This window comes from Hippocampus bargibanti, linkage group LG07 (genome assembly GCF_051943395.1).
Source record: "Hippocampus bargibanti isolate YZ-2025 linkage group LG07, ASM5194339v1, whole genome shotgun sequence".
In the NCBI taxonomy this organism is placed as follows: Eukaryota; Metazoa; Chordata; class Actinopteri; order Syngnathiformes; family Syngnathidae; genus Hippocampus; species Hippocampus bargibanti.
The window spans coordinates 4,707,501-4,716,627 of record NC_142740.1 but is presented as its reverse complement, the minus strand read 5'-3'; the positions used below and the strand labels follow the sequence as shown (position 1 = coordinate 4,716,627).

General features: G+C 36.1%; 1 protein-coding gene across 1 annotated transcript in view; it reads right to left on the bottom strand.

Annotated features, from left to right (window-relative positions):
- Positions 1–8,323: 8,323 nt before the first annotated feature.
- Positions 8,324–9,127, bottom strand: part of gsx2 (GS homeobox 2) — a 6,539-nt gene continuing 5,735 nt past the window's right edge. Inside the window, exon 2 of the mRNA XM_089001161.1 lies at positions 8,324–9,127. This exon is cut by the window's right edge and continues 1,588 nt beyond it. The gene's annotated coding sequence lies outside the window, so the exon portion shown is untranslated.

The window sequence follows — 9,127 nt, the reverse complement described above, 5'->3', positions numbered from 1 at the left end:
TAATATGACTACTACTACTACTAATAATAATAACAATAATTATTAGATATAATAACAATAATTATTATTATTAGTTGTATTTTATTATCGTTGTTATTATTACTACTACTAATAATATATTATTGTTATTAATGATTATAATATTAATATTAATAATTATTATTATTATTACTATGACTACTACTACTTATAATAATAATACTTATACTACTACTTATTACGAACAAATTCACTTTATGAACGACTGTTCATACTACTACTTATAATAATAATAATAAAAATACTAATAATAATTATTATTATTAATATTCTTATTATTATTAGTAGTAGTCATAGTGTAGTAATAATAATAGTAATAATTGTTATTATTATTAGTGTTATTATTATCGTATTTTTGGGGAATGAAATCAACTTGGATTTTGTTTTTGTCACGTGACAGTGAGAGAGGTCGAGTAATTCGCAGTTTGAATGTAGAGTGCAGTGACGCGCCGGCCTTATAGAGGGCGCTCGAACACAATCTAAATCCGCAGCCAAATTCGGACTGCCGAACCTCCAGCCTGGCAAAGTGCAACCAAGTGGCAAACACGCTTCAACTGTTTACCGTCTAGAAATGTGGGGGGGGGGGGGGGGGGGGGGGGCTATCTCCTCAACCACCACCGACCTGAGGCTGTCGTAGTGGGCCTCGAGGTGAAAAAAAAATAGGCATCCTCGCACAGGCCCCCTTTGGTCCCCGAAGGCTCACCAACACCCCCTTCTTCAACTTGCAGACGTTGGCTGCACGCAATGACTTCCACATGTTGGGCTGAAAAGAACACTGTCCTTGTTCTCTAAACAAAAGCTCACCGCCACAAAAATGGTTGAAAGTCGCGTATAGTGAATGTGGGAATTTTACACCAAGTGGTGTATTTATGTAACTTTTTTTTCTTCTTTTTTTTTTGCACTTTAAAAAAAAACTCCATAAAAATTGTCAAGTCAGTTTGGAACCTTTTTTTTTTTTACCGAGATTTGAGTGCAGGAAAAAAAAAGGATTGACGACATGTTGAAAGTTACTTTATTAGGTACACCTGCACCGTCTGTGCCAACCATTGTCTTCTTTCGGGTCACCGGTAGGCTACAGTGTGGCTGCCACTGCTCACCCGCAGAAAAAAATTTCCTGTGACTGTAAAGTGACCTTGAGAGTTTTTGAAAGGCGCTTATAAATCTCTATCTTTTTGAGTTATTCTAGGTTGAGTGAACGCTGGCGCGTGTGGCTGCCGCTGCTCACCCACAGAAAAACGTATCATATGACTGTAAAGTGACCTTGAGAGTTTAAAAGTGCCTTGTCATGCATATTAGCATATTTGACAATAAAGCTGACTTTGAAAGGCGCTTATAAATGAAATGGATTATTATTATTATTATTATTATTATTATCCTTTCGTATCATGTTTTTGAGTCACAGGCGGGGTACATCGAGTCAGCCACTCGCCCATTTGCGCACAATTTAACTCATTCACTGCCAGACGTTGTGCAAAAATGTGTCCACTCCAGTGCCAGGGTTTTTGTCATTTTCAGTCAAATTATAGGACCCACAAAATATTGAGTTTTAGGACTACATAAACATTCAATGCCGCGTAATAAATCTTATTTCTTCTCTTATTTAATCTTATAAATCATCAGAAAAAAAAGAGTTAATTACTAAATTATATGGGTCTGGAGTTATCTTAGTTTGAAATGGGGTCAGCTGAACAAAATACAATGCAACTCATTGATTTATATAGTGCTTTAAAAACAGCTGAAGCTATAACAAAGCGCTAACATGGACAAAAGGCAAATGTTGCCCCCTTGTGGAAAGGAAAAACATTGCCAGAGGTCTGACCAATGCTTTATCGGCACCCCCACAAGAAAAACTCAGGAGTATCCACTTATAGGAGATAAGAAGCTACATTTGTCCACGTCAGATTCCATCAAAAACCAAAAGCAGCTTTCTGCCTCGTAACAAAACAAATATTGATTGAAAATAATTAACGCTGATAGCTTGAAAGCACTAACAAACTACAGACGCTCCCCAACTTACGAACGAGATACATTCCGAACCGTCGTTCAAAAAGTGGATTTGTTCGTAAGTTGCTTCAGTGCTATATTTTGTATGGAATGTATGTTTAAGGTTTATATCGATTTTGTTTAAGGCTTATATCAGTAACCTGTATTGGTTTCTACTGAAAAATAAACATTTAATAAAATATATGCTCTATAAAGATACGTACATGTATAACTGGAGAGAATACAGACACTCCCCTACTTACAAACATTCAAGTTACGGACAACGGTACATACGAACATTTTTGTAGTAACATATGTCATATTCTTTCCAGTTGTACACGTATATATCTTTATAGAGCATATATTTTATTAAATCTTTATTTTTCAGTTCAAACCAATATATGTTACTTATACAAGTCTTAAACATATTTATATAAATATTAAACATACTTATACAGTAAAGTCTCGTTATATCGATATCGGATATATCGATAGTCCCGGTTATATCGATACTATTTCTATGCATGCACGGAGAAAATTACATGCAAACAGGGTCGGATATATCGATAGTCCCGGTTATATCGATATTTTTTCGGACTCCCTTGAATATCGATATAACGAGACTTTACTGTATATGCCTTAAAGGACAAACGACGCCTCCGGACAACTTGTGTCAATAATTTGTAAAATCACTTCAAATGACTTCTACTGAGCGTATTTTACAAATATTCCACGGCATATAGCTATATTTTACGTTTTAAGACTCGCGCTGAATATATGTTTTTAAGTTGGTGACGATCCCCACGTGACGTCACTGAAGGAACGCCCCTGACCGAGAAAGCGACATACAATGCATTTTGGGTACTTTGTTTGGTCTGAAAACATCGTGTTGATCCGTTGATGTCAAAATTAGAGGGCTCGAATTCATACGGAAGAATTGATACGGAAGAAATTCTTTAATCGATTGCAAACATGTATGCTTTCCTCTTCAGAACTATTTGAATCATATTCATGACTGGATGAGTAACAAGAAAGCATCTTCTCCGAATATGAAGCCATTGTTTTGATTCTAGAGCAAGGCAAGACGTCCTGGCGTGACGTCACGAACAAGGGGGCGGGACCTTCTGAAACTCGGCATCTCCGAGGTCATTTTGATGTAGTTTTGGGACACTTTAACTCATTTTTATTGGTGTTTTGCATTTGACTAAAAATATCAGCCTGCATGTTTTGGGTATTTGAGATGCTATAAAACGTATTTCTGATGTCTGTTAGGAAACAAAAAAAATGTTGTCAGTTGCCCTTTAAATATACATTCCATACCAAATATAGCACTGAAACAATTTACGAACAAATTCAGCTTACGAACGACTGTTCGGAGTATATGTCGGTCGTAAGTAGGGGAGCGTCTGTATCACCCAATGGCAAATTTGCTCCAAATTACATTTTTTTTCCCCTTGCATAACCCCTTAGAACTTGAAATGGCACCAATTTCCCAATGGAGTTCGTCACGCGTAGCACTCGTTCTGATTAAACGTCACCCGGCGATCAATTGAAGCACGTTTGCGTCCCCCCCCCCTCACCCATCCGACCCCTTCCGTCCTCGTCAAACGGCAGCTGCACTCACGATTCAATGGACCCTCGTATTAATTGTCTTTTGTCATGTTTAATTGGCCACTTTTTCAATGGCGCCCAGGGAGTGGGGGGTGGGGGGTTGTAAGGGTGGGGGAGGGGCTACAGTAGAGCACCTCAAATTTGATTTCTTTTTGGATATGTAAATATTTTCTCCTGGGTGGGGAAATAAATGCTCGAATGAAGATGCTTGTCATGTTGATGATGATGAAGATAGTAAATATAAAAAAATATGTGTTTTAATAATAATAATAATAATAATAATAATAATAATAATAATAATAATAATACTGTAAATCATGATAATGTAATAATAATAATAATAAATTGAACTAAACAAATAAATAGATGAATAAATAAATACATCAATAGGTAAATAAATAAAATAATAGATGACTAAATAAATTAAAGTACATTAAAATAAATAAATAAATACCTAAGTGAATAAACAATAAAAATAATAATAATAATAATAATGTAAATCATGATAATGTAATAATAATAATAAATTGAAATAAACAAATAAATAGATGAATAAATAAATACTTACATCAATAGGTAAATAAATAAAATAATAGATGACTAAATAAAATAAAATGAATAAATAAATAAATACCTAGGTGAATCAACAAATTAATACACATGTACGTTAATAATAATAATAATAATAATAATAATAATAATAATAATAATGCAATAATAATAATAATGCAATAATAATACTGTAATCATAATAATATAATAATAATAATACATTAAAATAAACAAATACATGATGAATAAATAAATACTTACATCCACAGGTAAATAAATAAAATAACATGACGAAATAAATTAAAGTACATTAAAATAAATGAATAAATAAATAAATACCTAAGTAAATAACAAATTAATACACATGTATTTTAATAAATAATAATAATGCTAATAATAATAATATACATTTCATTTATCAGCGCCTTTCAAAACTCTCAAGGTCACTTTACAGTCATATGATACGTTTTTCTGTGGGTGAGCAGCGGCAGCCACACGCGCCAGCGTTCACTCAACCCGGAAGTTACTCAAATAGATAGAAAGCTAGCTAGCTCGCCAATAGATAGCTAATTGATAGCCAGATTCAGCTAGAAAGCTATATACCTAATAGATACCTGGCTAGATAGCCGGCCAGGGAGCTAGATAGCAAATAGCTAGCCAGCTTGATAGCTAGCTAAATAGCTGGATAGCTAGCTTAATAGCTGGATAGCGCAATAAATAAATCAAGAAATATTCACACTTAATGCTGATTTCATACCATCGTCCTCCTGATTTATTCGACTTCCGACGAGATGACTGGATAGCGTTCACTCAACCAGGAAGTAACTCAAATAGCTAGAAAGCTAGCTAGCTAGCTAGCCAATAGATTTTACAGCGGTCGATACAAAACTAGTTTTGTAGCACGACAGCAACATTAAAGCATTAAAAAGCCATTAAAGCACAGGTGTCAAAGTCAAGGCCCGCGGGCCAAATCCGGCCCGCCACACCATTTTTTTTCGGCCCGCGAAAGCAAATCAAACGTGTTAAATTCCATGATGATTGCTAAAATCTAAGCCAAAATTTCATATTTTTGGATGTCAACCACAATAAAAGTCATTATTCTTGACTTGAGATTTGAAAACGAGTTATTCATTAATTTGCTGTGTGCTCTATATGTAATATTTGAAGGGATTTAAACATTCTAATGGGTTCCCCAAATTCATAACGGCCCTCGAGAGGAAACCATAACCACAATGTGGCCCGCGGCAAAAAATGACTGACACCCTTGCATTAAAAAGGCCTTAGTCCAACAACATCATGCTAACAGCGGTGAGTTTGTTCGTAGAACTGGTTGGAGATGGAGAGAAAGCGGTTAAAAATCAGATGGTTTTAGCTACATATGTACAGCCATAAAGTAGCCCCCCCCCCACTCTTGCTCCAGCACCTGCAAGGCAACACTAATTCACTTAATGGGAACTTTAGTATATATTCATTAGGTGCCCCTCCTCTTATCACCCAATAATAATATATGACCGTATGCAGAATGTGAAAGGGGGAATTTGAGGGGGGGGGGGGGGCAATTTACTCCCTCACTGAATGGCAACCCCAAAAAGTTCACCTGCTTCCCCTTCCCCATTAGGAATGTATCCCAATCTCTGAGAGAAACGAGTTAAATTAGGCGGCAGCTAATTTTTAAGCACCCCCTCAAGGCCACCACCGCAACCCCCCCACCACTCCGCCCCACACCTTCCCCTAATCCTCTTCCCATTCGTTACCCCCAAGTTGAAAGGTTCAAATGGACCTTAATGAAACAGTGACTAAAACTCGCCTTGTGTGGGTCTCTGTGTTGGAACCCTGTCGATATCCTCAACCCACCCCCCCCCGCCCGAACCCCCCCTCCCACCCTCAAAAGCGGTGTGAGCACGCAGTCCCCCCCGCATCAGGGGGTCTCCCCCTCGGGACAATCTAACCTGTCAAATCCTTTGGCCACTTCTATATATCCTGTCCTTCGGTTGCGCTAGCCCAAATGGCAAGATACAATCAAGCGACGTGGGACCCCCAAACGCAATTAAACTTGCTTTTTCAGAATCGCAGACAGGATTGGGGGGGGGGGGGAAGCTTTTTTTTTTGTTTTGTTTTTTTAAAAAGGGGCCTTTTATAACTCAATCATTTGTGAGCTCCATTATTTGGAATTATACCGTGTATATTGAAATTTCTCATGGGCGCTATGCAAAAGGCTTAGACATTAAAACAAATACTTGTTTACAGTGATACCCCTTGGTTTACGAACTTTTCGGTTTCCGAACGTTAAATTTATGAAAATGTTACCTTGGCATACAAACTATTTTTCGATATACACACGGAGCTGCCACAATGATTGATGTGTCGTTCGCGAACGTGCCCGTTTTTCTAACAAGAAAATGGCAGCCGGCTTGTTTTGGTCCTCTATTCCCCGCCCCCAGTCGTCGGTTAAAGCCACGTGATTGGTCAAGAACGCAGCAGTGAGGGAGTGGGGGTTACAGACAGAGACAGAGAGAGTGAAGCCATTTTCCAAAAAAGAAAATGGCAGCCAACATTTTTTTTTGTCCTCTATTCTTCGCCCCCAGTCTTCGGTTAAAGCCACGTGATTGGTCAAGAACGCAGCAGTGGGGCGGGGGGGGGGGTTAAACATTAAAGAGACAGGCAGACGACAGAGAGAGGGTGACAAAATGGATAGAAAACAGTGAAATTCGGACTTGTTTCAACTTTGATTGTTCAAAGGCAGAGTGTAGACTGCAAGGTTAAAATATCCCATCAATCAGGCTCCACAAATAACCCGCACCAGCCATCTGTACACTTGATGCAAAAAGCTAAAAAAAAGCACTTTAAAAAAGCAGTGGGTTCGACGAAGCATCATCACGTCAGTTATGACACGCCCACTTGGCTTTCACTGGATAATAATGATTGTGTTATATTGCTTGTCCAATCGGGACCGTGGAAAATTTAGTTCGCTCGGTAGTCAACGTGTGACTGTCATGTGATTGACTCATTCGCTGCCATTGGTGGTGCTGATAAAGCGCTGGTCAGACCTCTGGCAATGTTTTTTTTTTTCACTTACATCAGGGGGCATAATTTGCCTTTCGTCCATGTTAGCGCTTTGTTACAGCTTTAGCTGTTGTTAAAGTGCTATATAAATCTACATGTATTGCATTTTTTACAGCCATCCCCATTTCAAGCTCAGATAACCCCACACCCATATAACTTGGGAATTAACTATTTTTTTTCTGATAAGAGTCAAAAAGTCTAAGGTTCCCGACACTGTATTGAATGTTTGTTTTTGACAAATGCTTTTTATGTCTTGTAATTGTAAAAAAATCTGTATTATTTTTCACAAATGAATAAAATAGTAAACTATCCATGAGAGTTTTGAAAGGCGTTTAGAAATAAAATGTCTTATTTATTATTATTATTATTATTATTATTAAGAATCACTGATATAGGCACTTAGAAATAAAATGTATTATTATTATTATTATAACTATTATAATAATTATTAGGTACCCGTGATCTAGGCACTTAGAAATAAAATGTATTATTATTATTATTATTATTATTATTATTATAACATAATAATTATTAGGTACCCGTGATATAGGCACTTAGAAATAAAATGTATTATTATTATTATTATTATTATTATTATTATTATTATTAAGAATCACTGATACAGGCACTTAGAAATAAAATGTATTATTATTATTATTATTATTATTATTATTATTATTATTATTATAACTATTATAATAATTATTAGGTACCCGTGATATAGGCACTTAGAAATAAAATGTATTATTATTATTATTATTAAGAATCACTGATACAGGCACTTAGAAATAAAATGTATTATTATTATTATTATTATTATTATTATTGTTATTATTAAGAACCACTGCTCGAGGCACTAAAACTAAAATGTATTCTTCTTCTTCTTCTTATTATTATTATTATTATTATTATTATTATTATTCAGAACCGCTTTTGTTTTATAGAAGTCAGAACAAATGCATTCAAATGTAAAAAAAAAAAAATAAACATAATAAATATGTGTATTTAAAAAAATATTTATTAAAAAATATTATCAATTAAAATTTTATCCATCCATTTTCCAGACCATTGTATCCTCGCGGAGGAGTTCTGAACCTTATCCCAGTCGTCTTCGGGCACTCGGCGTAATGGTTCAAAAGCAATTATGGATTAAATAAATGACATATCCAAAGTATAATGTTTTATTACAATAAATACACATAATATACACATAGCTTGCAAACACATGTTGCTTACGGATTTCCACACACAGGTTGTCCTATATGCCGTTTTACATTTGACTTCGAAAGGGTTTATCACAAACACTCACAGTGGAGAGGTCAAAGTGGAAGACTTCCCGGCCACGTACGACCGGTTGTTCAAAGTTTTTGCGTCCAGTCACCTTGACTGGAACTACGTTGAATTGAATTGAGTAGCTTTCGGTTTTGACGAAAGTAGCGCTTGTGGTGTCGAGGAAGTGAGTTGAGGCGTTTCATTTTGACGAAAGGAGTGCTCTACTGCCCTTTTCGGGTATTCATATGCCAAGTACGGCAGTTGTGGCTTCTATTCGCGTTTACAAACCTCATTTTCAAACAATACTGCCATTGCAAGTTAACTCATTCACTGCCACACAAATGTGTCCACTCCAGTGCCAGGGTTTTTGTCATTGTCACTTGAATTCCAGGGCCCACAGAATATTGAGTTTCCTGATTACATAAACATTTAATACAGCGTTAGAAACCTTGGACGCTCTTTTTTTCACCAGAAAAAAAAAGTTAATTCCTAAATTATTTGGATCTGGAGTTATGTGAGCTTGTAATGGGGGCGGCTGTACAAAATACTGTACAACACGGATTTATATAGTGCTTTACCAACAGCTGAAGCTGTAACAAAACGCTAA